The following is a 16,997-nucleotide window of genomic DNA, read 5'->3' as shown; positions in this document are numbered from 1 at the left end:
AACTTAGTAGAGCCTTTGAATACAGTGGGTCATCTCTATGCCGTAATGGAGTATTGAAGGAACTTTGTAGTAGATTATAATCATTTTTACTATAAGCATTTTTTACATATAACACTGATTTAATGTGGATGCAGTGAGTTTCAGGATATTTTGATGCAAAGTTTTCTAGTTCACAAGTGCCTATGATAGTCATTTATTTAAAATTAAATAAATTTGTAGCACAGTTACAAATGGTTAGCAAACCTCATACTTTGCACAACCATACATATTAAAAATATTTTGAGGACTAATATATTGAGAGATTACTTTGACATGATTACTTCTTATCCAATTCTTCTTTCTCTTTTCTTTCATGTATAACCTCCTTCACATATGGTTGAAGATATTATTTGTCTTCTTCATATTTTGTCCACTGGTTTGTAGGCAACATCTGGTGCCTCATGGTCAGGTCCAGAACTCTCTTGATATGAAACATTCGATCATTATACAGATTCTCCAGAAGCCTCCTTATGGACATCCTCATCTTCATAAAGTGTGTCATCACACATTAACCCAGGTTTGTTGAATCCTGCAGCATTGTAATACCATTTTCGACGACTCTGGAGCCATCAGCTTGATGTTACAGTAGGTACCCGCATCGCCATCTTGATCTGGAGAGCTACTATAATCATTTTTTGTTTGTTTGTTTGTTTGTTTGTTTTTTTGCGGGACAATGGGGGGTAAAGTGACTTGCCCAGGGTCACACAGATAGTAAGTGTCAAGTATCTGAGACAGGATTTGAACTCAGGTACTCCTGAATTCAGGGCCAGTGCTTTATCCACTGCACCACCTAGCCGCCCCCTATAATCATTTTAAAAAGAATTTCAGCTCATGAGGTACCAGGAAGGAGAATGTGAGAGCTGAAATAAACCTGAGAACAAAGAATATTGGATGTGGAAGGGAACTTAGAACAGAACACATCAGAGCATAGAATGTTAAAACTTAACGAAGACCAGTGCTGGAGGAGACCTTAGAGAAGAGGTTGTTAGGAAAAGAAATGCATCTTTATTTCACCACTGGCTAACTGAAACTTAGAATGTCCTTCAAATATGAGTTCAGACAACAAAAGGCTTTTATTTTTCGTTTTGTTTTGTTTGTTTCCCCCCTGAGAAGAGGTCCTTGGGTCTCATTAGACTCCCAAAGGGGTGTGTGGCATGAGGAATGTTAAGAACTCTTGCCTGAAAGGTTGGTTCATTTGTTTAATTTTATATATGACTCAACTAAAGTCCCTGGGAAGAAAAGTGCCAATGAAGGTCAACATAGTAAGTAAGTAGAAGAATTGGTATCAAACCCCACATTATAGATGGGGAAACTGATTATGAACTATGGTATTGGTGAATGTTTCAATAGTTTGGTCTTGCTTTGGATGTTGCCTGTAAAGTTATGAAAAGTGATGATCTGCTCTGATACAAAGCCCAGATCTAGTCAGCAAGTTTTTTCTGTCTTTTTCTATCTCTGTCTCTATCTCTGTCTCTCTCTCAGTCTCTCCCCCTCTCTGTCTCATTATGTTTCTCTCTGTCCCTGTCTCTCTGTCTCTCTCCCTCTCTATATTTCTCTGTGTCTGTCTCTGTGTCTGTGTTTGTGACTCTTTCTGTCTGTCTCTGTCTCTTGCTCGCACTCTCTCTCTCTCTCTCTCTCTCTCTCTCTCTCGCACTCTCTCTCTCTCTCTCTCTCTCTCTCTCACACACACACACACACACACACACACACACACACACACACACACACACACACACACACATAGAGGACTATGCTTTTGGGTAGACATGTCTGAATTTGGCCAATAACATGCCAGATTTGCAAACCTTGCACTTTGCTTAATGATCACAAGCGGACACATTCTCTCCGAGAGGCTGCAGATATTGCCAATGTCAAACTGTGCTTGGGTTATTTGCTGTTCAGCAAGAATCAAGCAATTTCAGGAGAGCCCCATTTGCTTGCAGTCACTCAGCTAACCTTGCTTTTTGTGGACAGCTAACTTCAATTTTCCCTCCTTGTATGTATTAACTCTAAAGAGAGAGGCTAACTTTGGCACTGAAGCAACATCTTTGATATGGAGAGAAAAATGCCCTTTATGACTGAGTCTTGATTCAATTTTCCTGGGCCAGGAGGGAGAGGGGAAGGACCAAAACAGTTACCAGCTAGAAATGTGCAAAACTTTGCAGGCTGAAGATGCAAAAGGCTATCTGTCTCTCTGTCTCTTACAGATTTGTAATGTTTTGAAAACAACACGTTTTTAGTTCATCAACACACAGAGATTTAGCACAGGTGTTTGATGCAATTAGAATTTCTTGGAAAACATTCAACTTGGTCTACAGTTTTGCCCAAATTTATAAGCAAAGTGGGTTGCTTATTTATGGGAATCTCAAGATTTTGGATAAGGGTGGATATTCACTTCCCCCTCAGACTTCACAGTACATGGTGTAGCTCCAATGTACTTATCAGGGAATGTTGATTATTATTCATTTCTGTCTTTTTGTCATTCTCTCCTATTGAACTATCTGCTCCATAAAAGAAACTCATTCATTTCACTCTTCTCCAGTGATTTCTGCATGCAGCAGGTGATTCATATATGCTTTCTGAATTAATGAATGAATACTTAATTACTCAAGATTAATAGTTCTAATTTTCCAAGGGTTTTGAGCTATAGCTAAAAGCTTTTCTTAAAATAATGCTGAGTGGTAGGGAGGGAAATCAATATTTTATCCCCATCTTCCAGATGAACAAACTGAGGCTTGTTCTTACTATGTGCTAAGTACCAAGGATTACAGAAAGGAAAGCAAGGCCATCCTTACTGGTAAGTAGTTGGTTTTCTTGGTAGGTTCAGACAGGTCTTCACTTAACCTGTATCAGATTTTCATCCTTTTAAAAGGCATGCCTCTCCAGAGACATTTGGAAAGTTCTGGAAATCATCCTGGATCTAGAATCAGAAGACCTAGTTAGGAATCCCACATACTTTGTTCATTTGACCTTAAGCAAGCCACTTACACTCTTGTCCCCAGTTTCCTTAATTATAAAATGAGGTTGTGTTGATGGGCACAGCGTATTGGACTTGTGTTAAGTACTTAAAAAGGATTAATTGACTGACTGATGGATTGATGGTTTCTCTGTGTCTTCTAGCTATAAATCCTATGAATCTATCATGACAATAGTCAGAATTTGAACTCAAGTTTTCTGGAGAGTTGACAACAAGTCAGATGGTTTTCCCTGGTAGTAATCTGCCTCCCAAGAATCATCTAATTTGCCCTGCCTTGGAAGCATAAAATTTGGTACCAGAATAAAACATCATAATTCACAACATTCTTTCTGGTTTTCTAATATATATAGGAGCTTTTACAGAAAGTTAAGCTGACTTACAAGAGAGGAGTTAGAACAACTTCAGCAGTAGCTATGGCTTTTAAACCATGTTACTGATCCCTAGGCTAGACTAGGTCTCCCCACATCAGTCATTTAATCAGCTAGAAAACAAAGGCGCTCTTTCACTGAGGGGGTTTTCTTTATTTTTTTTTTATTAAAGTCTAGATCATATTTATTTTCCCAGGCTAAGAGTTGTGCATTGTCCTTTGTCCTGGACAAAATGAGCCAGCTCCATGTCCAGCTCAAAATTTTGCAAATTTTAAATAAATTTACAAGGTGTTAAAGTCTCCATTGTTTTAACTTTCACCAATAATTTTGCTTCCAAGTTGGCTACTTTCTGTTTGCAGGGGTCAAGAGGGTGGAGGGTACTTTCACAAAGAGTGTTTCTGTTTGTTGAAGAGACTATCTTAGCACAACTTTGAAAAATTGGTGTAATCAAGCAGTCTTTGTCTCAGGCCTATGTATTTAACACAGTGTCTACTGCCCTTCACTTTAAATATTAGTACTAGGGCAGACATTAGCACGTGGGCCATGAGGACACAGAATCTTGGAAAATAGGACATAGAATGATAGAGCAAACACCATAAAATGGGAGGACGAAATAGATACAGATCTAGAAAGCATAATTTAGCCCAGGAAATGGTAACCTTCTTTAGGTCCTGAACCCCTTTGGCCTGAGTCTGGTGAAGCATATAGACCCCTTCTCATAACAGTACTTTTAAATACATAAAATAAAATACATGGAATCACAAAAGGAAATAGTTATACTGAAATATAGTAGTGTATATATATATATATATATATAAATAGACATAAATACCTAAGTGTGTATATAAACATGTATTTATGTCTATTTATATCTATTTACTGTTTTGTGTATGTATGGTTTTATGTGTTTTTTTATATCTGTGCATATACATATGCATATAAAACGGACACACATACATATATACATACATACATATATGTGTATGTATCTATCTCTATCTCTACCTCTATCTCTATCTCTATCTATATACATATACATGTACATACACACACACATATATACATTCTGTGTGTGTGTGTGTGTGTGTCCACCTGTATTCCAAGATCATGGGCCCCAGGTTAAGAACGCTCGATCTAGTGTAATGCTATTATTATAAAAATGAGGTAACTGAGGCCCTAGTAAAGTTAAATGATTAGTCCTAGATTATACAGCAAGTTAGTGCAAGAACCAGGTTGAACAAAATCTATTTATGATTCATGGAAAATGGCCTTGCTAGAAGAAATCTAGAAATGTTTCTGCACCTAGGACATCTCCAACAGTGGATAAAGCACTGGCCCTGGATTCAGGAGGACCTGAGTTCAAATCCGGCCTCAAACACTTGATACTTACTAGCTGTTTGATCCTGGGCAAGTCACTTACCCCTCATTGCCCTGCAAAATATATATATATATATATATATAACCTTTTTGAAGATAGGAACCACCCTCACCTCCCCATGAGTAACATGCAGCATTGCGTCTGGCATTTTTAAGTACTTAAAAAATGTCTCTCTGTCCATCATTCTTGAGGATTATGAAGTCCTAGACAAAACCTGAAAACCTTGGAAGTTAAGGGGGTATTTTCATTATTAACATAAACTAAAGCTTCAGAAGAGAGGGGAAAATATTTCAAAATAGATATCTGGCTAAGGAGATGGTGTCTGAGATTTAAATTTCTGGACCATGGCTTAAGGTAGAGGTGGTAAACACACATCTTCTGGCAACATGAGGACCCTAACTCTCCCAGGTGAGGCCTGAAACAAAATATAATCGTGAAATATTTAACAAAATAAATAAAAACACAGTACCTTTTAAACAATACCTTTTAAAACTAATAAAGTCAATAAGTGGCCTGCTGGAATTCCTACGCACAAATTAGTGACCTTGTTTCTATTTGCATTTGACAATACTAGCTTAAAGTACTAGAATGATAACACTTTGAGCACCTAAATAGAATGAATTAAAACAAAACAAAAAAAACAAAATTCTGTATCTTTCTATCATCTTGAGAACCTATCAAGAGAGATTTAAAAATGAAAAAGGAGAGGAAGAAAATGATCCACATAGATCTGATGAGCCTGGTACCACACAGGAACCAATATACCATAAGTGGGAGAACAGCAGAAAAGAAGATCAGTAATTCACAATATCCAATGATAAATAAATAGAATTCAGGGCAGCTAGGTGGCACAGTGGATAAAGTACTGGCCCTGGATTCAGAAGTACCTGAGTTCAAATTCTGGCCTCAGAGACTTTACACTTACTAGTTATGTGACCCTGGGCAAGTCACTTAAACCCTGTTGTCCCCCTCCCCCCCCCCAAAAAAGAAAAAAAAGAAATAGAATTCATGATCTCAGATATTGGAAGACATGCACAGAGTATTGAATAGTAAACAAGACCAACTACAATTTTTAATGAAATGACATATATTTGATTATATTATCTCTGAGATTGATTAGATTATCTCTGAGATTCCATGAGTTACTTAGAATGAGATTCATGTCTCAGATTTGGGACTGGAAGGAGTGTAATTTTTTTGCAAAGAAACAAATAGATTAGAAGGTGTGTGCATTAAGGGGAGCAGTGAGGAATAGTGTCAAATAAGTATATACACTCAATAAGGAAATCCAAGAACCTCTAAAGAGAAATATAGTGGAAAGAAGGGACTGCTTGCTAGTCCTACCCAAACTTTACAATCCCCACTTTTCCATTCTTGACTGTGGTCTACTTCCCTTCATCATATCAGAAAAGTAACAATGCAATGAGAAGAAATCAGGCATCTAACTGCAGGGCCTTGCCTAACCACAGGGCCTCAAACACCAGACCTCTTGCTGCCAAAAACCTTGTTCAGGAGTAAGGTCTCAGATGCTAAACCCAATCAGGAAAGAGATCCATGCTCCGTATGCAGGGCATGTTCTGATTATGCATCATCTTCTACTGTCTCAAGATGAAGCAAAGGAAATTGTACAAAAATGAAAATCCAGTTAAAGTTCTAGGGAACTAACCACCAGGTTTATATAATGGCCCAAGATCAACCTTTTAGCCCTATTTTGTGAGAACAAAATGGTGGTTGAGGGTGGACATCTTATTTTCTTTTGTTTTGTTTTGTTTTGCTTTGTTTTGTTTTGTTTTGTTTTGCCTGGCAATTGGGGTTAAGTGACTTGCCCAGGTTCACACCGCTAGTAAGTGTCAAGTGTCTAAGGTCAGATTTGAACTCAGGTTTTCTTGAATCCAGGGCCGGTGTTGACGTCTTAGTTAAGTGGTGCTCCTTTGTCATAAGGCTGGCATACTTCAACGTTTTACTCACTTAATTTTAGTTCTGTGAACCTTGGGTGTCATTTAACCATTTTGATGCTCAGTTCCTTCATTTGCAAAATTAGAAGGTTGGACTAAGTGGCCTCTAACATCCTTTCAAGTTTTAAATCTATGTTCCTATGATTCCAGCCATTTAGAGTCAGTAGCTGCCAAGGTGACAACCCTTTCTTCCTGCTTGTCATTCTTCATCTTTCATTCTCCTCTGACTAAGCCACATACCTCCTTAGTCCTATTCCTTCTCTGCCCTCCCCCTCCACTGTTCCCTTTAGAATGCGTATGATACTATTTGTGAAACTCCATTTATCTTAAGTTTTTCTTTCTTATCCCTTTAATTTAATTTCACTCTCGAGAATTTGGCATTTCTAGCCACCCTATCCAGTACTGAATGAATTTTCTCTAATATCCCACAGCACAGTAGGCTAAGAGTAGGAATAAGCATACTCTTCTCTACATTAATACTTCAGATTGTGTAATTTAAGATTCTAAATGTGGATTCTAATCTGTTCCCCCGGTTTTGGGGGAAACTGACTAAAATCACTGATAAACCGAGTTTAGGTTTTTAAGGGTTTATTGGAAAATAGAAAGAAAAAGATTGAGAACAGAATTCCAACAGCCTGGCATTCCTATCTTTCCTCAAATTTCCTGTGAAGTCCTCTGCCACCACCACCACCAAGTCAGGAACCCAAAAGCGCAAGAGCTCTCTGCGCAGGCTCCCTCTCCTCCTTCCTGTCTCCTCCCAGAAAATAGGAGGCTCCTCAAGTTGATTGGCTGGTAGCCTTGATAGACAGCACCCATGAGCAAACATCATTTCCTGACACCAAGGAAAAGCCACAATGCCTCTGAAGCATTTTCCTCATGGTGGAGCTTTCCCACAGCAAGTCTCCAGTAGGTGGCATCATTCCAATCATTACAAGATCTTCCTTTTGCATCCATTGTGTAACAAATTCTCCTATATGAGAGTCACTTCTTCCACCAACTCTCATTGATTCAATATAAATAACATATCTAATCTTTTTTTGAGCTTCAGACATAAACATTGCCCTCTGGAAATTTCCAACCAATCATCCATGGTCATCTCAAACTCAACATGCCCAATATATAACACATTACTTTCTTTCTTCAACCTGTGGCTCTTTCAAATTTCTTTATTTCTGATCAGCACAGCACTAGATTTTCCCTGGAGTGCAGAACATTTACAACTTCAGAACAATCCTTATGATATTCACTTTTCCTCACACAAGGTTCACCAGGGAGGCGTATGACAATTTATACATTTAAAAAAGGGGGGGGGGGGATAAAAGAATCCTACATAATATGGAAACCAGGGCTAGTAATAGGATAAATACAAAAGAATTTCATGGGTTCTCATTTTGTCAGAAAAGCTGAACTCCAGAATCACCGCATAGCTACTTATTAATAGTAAAGGCAACAATCAAGTTTTGAGGGTTTTGCTTTGTTTATTAAGTTATACTGCTGGCAAAAATGTTATCAAAGGAGAGAGATAACTACTGTTCATCATAGAGGAGATAGTGACAATGTATGCTGTTGGGAGGCAGCTAGGTGGTTCACTGGGCCTAGAGTCAGTAAGACCTGTGTTCAAATTTGGCCTCAGATATCTAATTATCTTGTCACCCTAGGCAAGTAATTTAAATCTTCCTTAATGGCAAACCACTCTAGTATCTTTGCCAAAAAAAACCCATTTGAAATCACAAAGAGATGAACGCGATTGAACAAAACAACAACATATTGTTGAGAAGTTTAACATACTAACTCCCTTTTTTGCTTCTCTTTTTACTGCCAAAGAGAATGATCTTTGGATTGGGAAAGATATAACAAAAATAGTTAATAAGGAGTGCAAATCAAGGTCAGTGAGATTATCAGGAAGCACCTACTTGCCTTCAATGTATTCAAGTGAACAGTATCAGATGAACTACATTTTGGGGTACTGAAATACAGTGTTGGATCCCCCCCACAGACCTCCACATGAATCTGAGGTCCTCTGCTCCTTCCTAAGTTTGTTATGCCATTTGACATCATTATCTATACAAACCTCATTCTAACCTCCCATCAACGCACCTTCACGAAAGACTGTAGAAAAGACACAATTTTGAAAAACAAAGACATTTAGTTAAAGCAAAATATTAAAGTAAATAGAATTGCATCAGGTAGTAAATGCTCTCTTTACCCCTACCCCCAGTGGATTTCTTCTTCTCTATCTCTAGTGATCAAATATTCCATTTTCCCTTTATTTAATCTGCTTCTCTGACAAAGCAGAAGAAGGACCTAGTTCAAACTCAACCTAATGGGAAATTTCATTAATCTAACTGCTCTTTAAGATTTCCCTTTGCCCTCATTGGGTCAGAATAGAGATTCTTAATGTCTGTGGCTGGACTACATTCCTAGCCTCTCCAGGAAGATCTGAAACACCTCACCAAGACTAGGCTTTGCCTTGAATCTCCCACCTACATTCCCCACAGCCCTTGTAGGCCCATTGCTGGCTTCTCTCCATTTTAGTCACTGTGACATTTGTTCTGTTCAGTTTGAGTTCTTTTTTAGCATCTATACCTGCTCCTTAGCTGTTCTTTCTTTCTTCGAAATCTGGCCTTTCTAGTGTCTCCCACTCACATGGCTGTTTAGCTGTTGCCCACCTTATAACTGTCTGTTCTTTCTCTGAATTTAGGGAGACCAGTGGATAAAGGACTGGGCCCGGACCTGGGAAGACCTGAGTTCACAGCTGGCCTCAGACAGGGTAAGTCACTTAACCCTGTTTGCCTCTGTTTCCTCATCTATAAGATCAGCTAGAGAAGGAAATGGTAAACCACTCTAGTATCTTTTCTGAGGAAACCCCAAATGGGACCAGGAAGAGTCAGATACAATGGAATAATAACAGCGACAACTTCTTTCTCTAGGACATTGCTGTCCTCATTCAAGTTTTTACCTAAGTCGATGTGACCTGGCAAACTCAAGTCTTTTTTTGGAATTGTGCCCCAGATCATTATACAATGAACAATAATTGTTCCTCTGGTAAATGATTCTGGGAAACCATTGAAAAGCTTCCCTGGACTGATATGTCATCTGTGCAACAAAGATTTATTAAATTCCTACCATGTGCCAAACCCTGTATTAAGTACTGGGATACAAAACAAACAAACAAAAAATACAGTCCCTGCCCTAGAGGAGTTTACAATCTAATAAGGGAAGAAAACATGAAAACAACTATGTACAAGCAAGCTATTTACAGGATAAATAGGAAATAATCAACAGAACATAGTCACTACAATTAAGAGGAATTGGGAAAGATTGCCTGTAAAAGATGTTATTTTTGAAGGCATGGAGGAAAGATGAGTCAGAGAAGGAAAGCAAGCATTTTATGCATGAGGGACAGGGGGTGAAAAATTCGCATATGGAGTGTGTCTTGTTTGAGAAATAACAAGGATGCCAGAGTCACTGGATTGAAGAGTACTGGGGGTTGGGTGTATAAAGGGTAATGAGACTGGGAAAGTAGAGGAGTGAGACTCAGTTATGAATGACTTTGAATGCCAAACAGAGGCGTTTTCATCTGATCCAGGAAGTAACAAAAAGCCACAGGAAGTTATTGAGTGGATAGGGGTGATATGATCTCACCTATACTTTAGGACAATTACTTTGGTGCCTGAGTAGACTATGGACTATAGTAGGGAGAGACTTGTTGTGGTAGTATAAGAGCTAGGAAGGGGATAAATTCAAAAGATTTCACAGAGGTAAAATTGATAAGTCTTTGCAACAGATTAGATATGGGAGTGGTGGTGAGAACTAGGCATTCAAGATGACAAAGAAAAAAAAAACTTATATTTTCTTGTTAAGTCATAGCCAGTGATTTAAAAGAAAAAGAAATCACAAAAACAAACATTTTCTGAATTATTTCTTTTTAATGAAGGAAAGGATGGATTCTTCAAACAAGAGACAAGTGAGCTTAGGATCTATTCTTGGCAAAATTCTAGATCATGTTATTAAAGGAATAGTATGGGAACATTTAGAAATAGAAGTAATGATCACTAAAAAGGCATCATGGTATCATTGGGAACAAGTCAAAGTACAATAACTTCACTTCCTTTTTTTGACAGTGTAACTAGACTGGGTAGATAATGGCTTTGATTTTTAGGAAAAAAATGTGTTAATTCCCATGTTATAGCCATGAACAAGGACATAGGTGAGATGGTAATATTTGGAGCTGGTTGAATGATGGGACCGAAAGAGTCCCATAAATGGCTTTATGTCTTTTGGAGGATGAGTCTCTGGTGAACCTTAATGCTGTTCAACATTTTTATTAATGACTTAGATGAACACATATGCTTGTCCACTTTGCAGATATGATAAAACATGGAGACAAAAATATTTCTTGATAAGTTAGAGTAATAAGAAAATTCATGCAAAATGAAATATGATTTTACTCTTACTCTGTTTCAACATACTTTACTCTGTTTCAACATACAATCTTAAAATACAGTAGGAGAAAGGTATAGCTAGACAACAGTTCCTATGAAAAACAAATACCTGGAAGAAGAAGACTGGAGGGTGACTATAAGCTCCTTATAACTCTACCATTTTCCATGGCTGAAAAAACAAACACAAAATGAGAACTTGAGTTTCACTGAGAGAGGTGGGGGGGGGCAGAAAGAGGGAGATACAAATTCCTCTGCTTTGGTCCTACCACATCTGCAGAACTGTGTTTGTTTCTGTGCTTTATATATTAGGAAATCCATCAGCAAGCTGGAAAATGTCCAGAATAGGGTGACTTAGGACAGTAAAATGATTAGCAAATAAGCCATCTATTGATCTGTTGAAGAAACTGGGGATATTTAGCTAAGAAAAGAGAAAAACGAGATAAGATAGTGGTTGTCAATTTTATCAAGAACTATCTGTCACAAAGAAGGGTTTTGACTTATTGTACTTGGTCACAGAAAGCAGAATTAAGAGCAGCAAATGGAAGTTTCTCAGAAGCATATGTAGACTTAAATGCAAAGTAAAAACAAAACAAAACAAACAAATTTACAAAAAGAAACAACTTCCTGACTAATAGTGTTATTACAAAGTAAACTACACTGACTGGGGAGAAGACTGGCATTCCCCTCATCTGATGGCTAATCTACCACCTGTTTAGGATGTTTGAGAGGTGATGATTGATTGGGTTGTGGTCCAATTTGATGGCTATTGAGGTCCTGCCCTTAGATTCTATATGTTTTTTATCCCCAGATTTTCCTATGTTGGCTTTTCTTTTATGGGCAGACCTGGATCAGGAGGTCATACAATCATAGAATTTACAGCTGGAAGGGACAAAAGCTTAAAGACTGCACAGCATGATACCATTATTTTACAAATGAAGAAACCTGAGTTTTAAAGGGGCAAATTTACTTACCCACCATCATTAGTGGTAGAGTAAGTTTTGAACTTAGGCCTTTGGTCTAAATTTAGTTGTTTTTTTCCCCGTCCTACTTTTGCTTAATTCTTATCCTCCTTTTTCAATGCTTGCCAGGAAAGCTTTCTCTGATTCAATAAATGTCTTTTCCAACTTTCGTGACTTGCCTCCTTGTCCTTTAAGAATATTTGGATGGGGGCAGCTAGGTGGTGCAGTGGATAAAGCACTAGCCTTGGATTCAGGAGGACCTGAGTTCAAACCCAGACTCAGACACTTGACACTTACTAGCTGTGGTACCCTGGGCAAGTCACTTAACCCTCATTGCCCTGAAAAAAAAAAAAAGAATATTTGGATGGCAACCTTGCTCATTATCTTCCTGCCTTTGAAACTACTGCTAGGAAATCCTCTTCAGTCCTTCCAACTGATTCCCCTTTCATGCTTTCCAAATTTGGTTAAAAATCTTTAAAAACCCAGGGTGTTATTATGAAAGGGCTTTTGTTTACTTACACTAACTGAGTGGTCAGGGTTCACAGACAAAAATGTCAGCAGGCCAGAAACAGAGAGATTCTCAGAGGCATTGAATGGTTGCAGAAGGAAGCATTCGTTCCTGTGTTGTGTTGGGGAGTACTTCAGCTCTTTGGGCCTCTAGCCCTGATCCTGTGATGATTCAAGTCAGTTCAACTTAAAAAAAAAAGCATTCAAGTGTCAACACTGTGCAAGGTACTATGTTAAGTACTAGAGATACCAAGGCAAAATAAAATACACATGCACACACAGTTCTTGCCCACAAGGAGCATACATTGTACTTTAAACACGGAAATACAAAGAATTAACAGAAATACTTGTTGGGAAAGTGAAAATAATGTACTCCTAACTAGATTAGAATGTCTCTATCACTTTTGGGGGTGCAGAGATATCATATATATCTTAGGAAGTCTAAGTCAATAGCCCCTTTTTCAGAATAATATTTTTAAATGCATAAAATCACAAAAAATCTATCACACCATTACAAAATATTAAAAAGAAAACCAGTTCATAGATCCTGGGTTAAGAACCACTCATAATAGGGCTATCATGAGAGACTCCTATTAAGAAGTGACCTTTCATTTGATCCTTTAAGGAAACTAGAAGTTCTAAAACATTGAGCAGAGGTAGTAGATTGTACGGAGAACAGTCTACAAAGGCATGCAGATAGAGGACAGAATATCATGTATGGAGAACAGCACATGGTACAGTTTGGCTAGAACATGGAGCGCTTGGGGGAAAGTAATATGAAATTAATAGATAATGATAGATGGATATCAGATCATGCCCACTTTTAAACAGCAACGTTTGCTTTCTATTTTCAAAGCATAGGGGTTAGTATTTGAAAAGGTATGGAAGCTGAAAATGGTGATATATACCCTTAGCCTCTGCTCCCAGGACTGCTGAGCCTGGTGAATGGCTTGAGCTCAGGAGTTCTAAGGGCCAGTGAACTCAGCCGATCAGGTATCTGCATTAATGTAATGTTTCTGGGAGTGGGGAGCCACCAGGATGCCTAAGAAAGGGAGAAGTCTAGGACAGAAATAGGGCAAGTCAAAGCTCCCATTGTGATCAGAGTGGGATGGATCGCATGAGTGGTAGATACTTTTACTACTATTTTTCAAGCCTGGGCAAAATAGGGACACCCAATCTTTAAAACATGGAGATAGATAGGTGATAAATGATAAATAGATAGATAGATAATTGGATGGATGGATGGTTAGATAGATAGTTAAGTATATATGTATATATATATAGAGAGAGAGAGAGACAGAGAGAGACAGAGACAGAGACAGACAGTGACAGACAGACAGATGCATGAGAGAGAGAGAGAGAGAGAGAGAGAGAGAGAGATGGCAGGCTGAAGAAGATGCTATTATCTATGGGAAACTGCATATAGGCCAGCCAGGCTTAAATATAAACTACCCAAAAGGTACTGATAGAAAAGGAATGTGGAAAGGTAGATCATAGCTAGATTATGAAAAGCTTCAAATATCAGGCAAAGTAGTTGGTCATATCCTAAAATCAATAAAAAATGCTAACGCTTCATGAGCAGAGCTGTGATATGGTCAGTCCTGTGCTTAAAGATGATTATTTTGGCAGCTGTTTGGAAGATGGATGGGAGAGGGAATAAACTGGAAGCAAGGAGATTAATTTGGAAGCTCTTGCAATAGATCAGGAAAAACTAGGGCCATGTGAGTACAGAGAGGGGGATGGATAGAAGAGGTATTATGAGGGTAGTTGCGGCAAGACTTGAGAATTAATTGGATTTGCTGAGTGAAGGAAAGTGAAGAACCCAGGCTGACTCCAAGGTAGGATCCAGGATGTAAATCTGGATCTGGTCTGGATTCTAACTACTTCTCTTTTTTATAATGAGACAGGCAGGCAGACAACCAGAATTTATTAAGCATTTAGTACATATCAAGCACTATATTAAGTACTGGGGATACAAATACAAGCAAAAAGATAGTCCCTACCCTCAAGGAGTTTACATTTAGATGGAAGAAGACAATATGTAAAAGGAAGCTAATGGAATGATGGGTGGAAAAGAGAAATTACCCTTGAAGGATCCTGATTGGCTAATCTGGAGAGAATGAGAAGTACATCTAGTAGGGGAATGAAGCATGTCCATCTTCAGTCCTTGTGCCAAGGAGACTAGCATAATGAAAGAATGTTCCAGGGTTGGGATATCTCAGGTGCTCAGGAAAGTTCTAGGGGGCCAAGGCAGATGATTCATTAACAAAGTCACATGCACGGCTGGGAGGGGCAAAAGTTATCAACAACATCCATACCTGTACTCTGTGGTGGCTGATAAATATTTTAACCACTAGATAGCTGAAAAAAATGTACAGACAGCATACTTTTAAGTTTAGTCTGCATCATTAAACTTTTTTTCATCACTTACGTCAGTCAGTCAATAAATACTTATTAAACACCTACTATGTTCCAGCAACTATGCTAAGTGTTAGGACTACAAAAAGAGATAAAAGACATTGACCATGCTCAAGGGACTTACAATCTAACAGGGTGACTACAATAAAAACAAATATGTACAAATAAGCCATATGCAGGACTAAATGTACATAAAAGAGAGGAGATAAGAAGAATTAAGAAGGGTTGAAAGGCTTCCTATAGAAGATGGGATCCTTTTTATTTTTTTTTGTGAGGCAATTGGGGTTAAGTGACTTGCCTAGGGTCACACAGCTAGTAATTGTGAAGTGTCTGAGGCTGGATTTGAACTCAGGTCCTCCTGAATCCAGGGCCGGTGCTCTATCCAATGTGCCACATAGCTGCCCCAGAAGATGGGATTCTAAAGTCAGCCACTGGAGATAGAGAGCATTACAGGCATGGGGGAAAGTCAGAAATAATGCAAATAACTGAATTTAAGATAACTACTGGATATCCAGTTTCAGATGTCTGGAAGCCAATCAGAGATGTGAGATTAGAGGTCAGCATAGAGTTTGGGTCAGGATTGGTAGATCTGAGAATCATCAGCATTGAAGATAGTAATTAAATACATGGAAGTTGAGATTATCAACTGAAGTACTATAGAGAGAGAAGAGAAGAGGTCCCAAGACAGAATCCTATTGTACAGCTATGATTTAGAATGTATGATCTAAATGAGAATATAACAAAAGTGACTAAGAAAGAGGAGTGAGATAGGTAGGAGGAGAGCCAAGAGAGAGGGGTACCTTGATAAACCCAAGAAAAGAGTAAAGAGAATATCAAGGAGTAGAATGTGATCAAAAGTATCCAAGTCTACAGAAATATTGAAGTGAATGAAGAGTGAGAAAATGCCATCTGATTTTCCTTAGTTCTAAGTAGTGTAAAAAAACAATAAATCTAACACTGATTTGTATAAGGAAATGGGTAATGGTCTCCTCTCAATAAGGATGTAACAGTCATCATTCAAATTACACTCCTTTGGACCTGTTTGAGGACAAATGTCTCAGTCCCCCTCCTTCCCCTCCAGCAAACAGATCACAAGGTTCAAGTATCCCTGAGCTGGTCTCTATGATGTCTTCTTCTGCCTAAGGGAAGATTGAAGAAATGTCCCTATGTCACATCCCCTGTTGGCTAAGAATCCAAAGAATAATTATGGAAAATAGGGTTAAGAATACTGTATTTTGGTTAGCTAGTTTTGGCATGTAGATTTTAAACCTTCAGTAATCGACCAGTGATGAAGTAGGAAAGGGTTCATTCGCATTAGGGACTAGGGGTTAAAATGGAGCCTGTGAGCCCCCATTCTTTGCACCCACCAGCTCCACACTGGGGTGCTCTTTCTCGGGAGAATGAGAATAAACAAGGCTTTGTCACATCGCTGCCTCTGAGTTCCAGAGAATTATTGAGCAGGGGTCATTTTCCTCTTGATTTGTATTTTACCAATTTCAAAAATGTAAATACAATAAAAATTTAATAAGATATTTTCAATGGGTTCAGCAACCCCCTGTCCATGGTGCTACTTTTCCACCCCCATATTTGAAAAAAAGGGAGGGAGGTTCTTTTTCTCAACTCCTTTCTAAGGCTGTAAGTGATCATTATAATTATGCAGCATTACTTCTAAGCACTTATTATGCTTTCCTTTTAGATCCTTAAAATCTTTTTGTTTTTATTATTGTTTTCTTGATTTCACTTATAGCATTGTGAATTGGTTCATGATTCTTCTCATAGTTGCTATTTTGCATGGTATAGTCAGATAGTCTACTTATGCACCACAGTTTCTTCCTATCCACTATTTTAAGCAGTGCAGAATTGGGGGCAAAAAAGATTTGTTTTCAATTTCTGGCTTTAGGGTTCACTCCCTTTATTACCTTGGGCAAGTCACTTAACTTTTCTTGGCCTC

At 38.3% G+C, this 16,997-nt stretch overlaps 1 pseudogene; it reads right to left on the bottom strand.

Moving 5' to 3' along the window:
- Positions 1–316: 316 nt before the first annotated feature.
- On the bottom strand, positions 317–644 carry LOC122744601 (annotated as a pseudogene).
- Positions 645–16,997: the final 16,353 nt, after the last annotated feature.

Source organism: Dromiciops gliroides, chromosome 2 (genome assembly GCF_019393635.1).
Source record: "Dromiciops gliroides isolate mDroGli1 chromosome 2, mDroGli1.pri, whole genome shotgun sequence".
Classification (NCBI taxonomy): domain Eukaryota; kingdom Metazoa; phylum Chordata; class Mammalia; order Microbiotheria; family Microbiotheriidae; genus Dromiciops; species Dromiciops gliroides.
Note: the sequence above shows the minus strand (reverse complement) of the source record. Positions and strands in the feature narration are given on the sequence as shown.